This window comes from Anolis carolinensis, chromosome 3, assembly GCF_035594765.1.
Source record: "Anolis carolinensis isolate JA03-04 chromosome 3, rAnoCar3.1.pri, whole genome shotgun sequence".
Taxonomy (NCBI): Eukaryota; Metazoa; Chordata; class Lepidosauria; order Squamata; family Dactyloidae; genus Anolis; species Anolis carolinensis.
The window spans coordinates 253,215,221-253,216,224 of NC_085843.1; the positions used below are offsets into that span (position 1 = coordinate 253,215,221).

The 1,004-nt window shown below is 58.9% G+C and overlaps 1 protein-coding gene across 3 annotated transcripts in view; it reads right to left on the bottom strand.

Moving 5' to 3' along the window:
* trip12 (thyroid hormone receptor interactor 12) overlaps nt 1-697 on the bottom strand; it is a 105,137-nt gene extending 104,440 nt beyond the window's left edge. For 2 of the 3 annotated variants that reach the window (XM_062976617.1, XM_008106225.3), the window contains exon 1: nt 540-697. The gene's annotated coding sequence lies outside the window, so the exon portion shown is untranslated. The remainder of the gene's footprint in view (nt 1-539) is intronic. The other variant, XM_062976616.1, reaches the window with a different exon arrangement.
* Between the last annotated feature and the right edge of the window lie 307 nt (nt 698-1,004).

The following is a 1,004-nucleotide window of genomic DNA, read 5'->3' on the forward strand; positions in this document are numbered from 1 at the left end:
CCGAAAACGGGTGCCGTGTATCAACAGTGACACCGCCGTCCTTTTGTATGTACCTCGCACCGAGAAAGAGGAAGAGGATTACCGTCAAGAGAGTAGGCCCGAGCCTCAGGAAATAAAAAATAATTAACAGGGGGATAGATAGGGAGGGAGAAAGAGCAAGAAAGAGCAGGATGGCGGGGCTGTTGTGTCCCCAGGAATAAAGAATACATCCCCCACCGCTTTATATTATACAGACTTGAAAGAGGAGCGAGGATAGCGAAAGGGAAGGGCTGAATCACGATCATGCAAGCTCCCAGCAGCCGCCGCCGCCGTTTGGCCATTTTGTCAGCTCCATTTCTGCCACCTTGGCTTCCCTTCCCTTTTGGCTCACACTCTCAATGCCACAAACAGACAGACATTCTTCCACAGGGAAGGCTATGGAGGGCCTCGAAGCGTCGTGTCGTCACCCTCCCCCCCCTTTCTTCTTGTTCTTTCCCTCAGTATCAACAAACCACGGAGAAAAACAGGCCTCCCCTTTCTTCCCTCCCTCGTAGCAGTACCTAGTTTGTCCCGACCCGGCCTCCGCAATCGCGCTGCTGCTGCTGCTGCTGCTGCTGCTGCTTCTTCTCCTTCTCGCTGCCCGTCTTTCTTGCTTGCTTCCTTCCTCTCTCTCTCCCTCTCTCGTCTCTTCCTTCCCTTCAATTATCAGCTGAGCCGCAGCACCGACCAGCGCAGCGCCTGCCGCCTCCGCGGGGCCCCTTTAAAGTAGACCCCCGGGGACTACTTTACCCCCTCAGGGGGGCCCCCAGCGGGCCTTGTCTCCCCCGCGGCCCCCTCCAGCAGCGCCCGCCCTCGCTTCGATCCTCCCCGTCGCCCTCCGTGGGGCCTCGGGCGTTCGTTCCTTCGTCGGGGAAAAGGCAGAGCGAGGTACACAGAGAGGTATCCCTCCGCCGGGGTCGTCACCCTTGGGCCGCGCGCAGGCCCGGCCTTGCTTTCTCCCCTCAGGGGGAGAGAGAGAGAGTCCA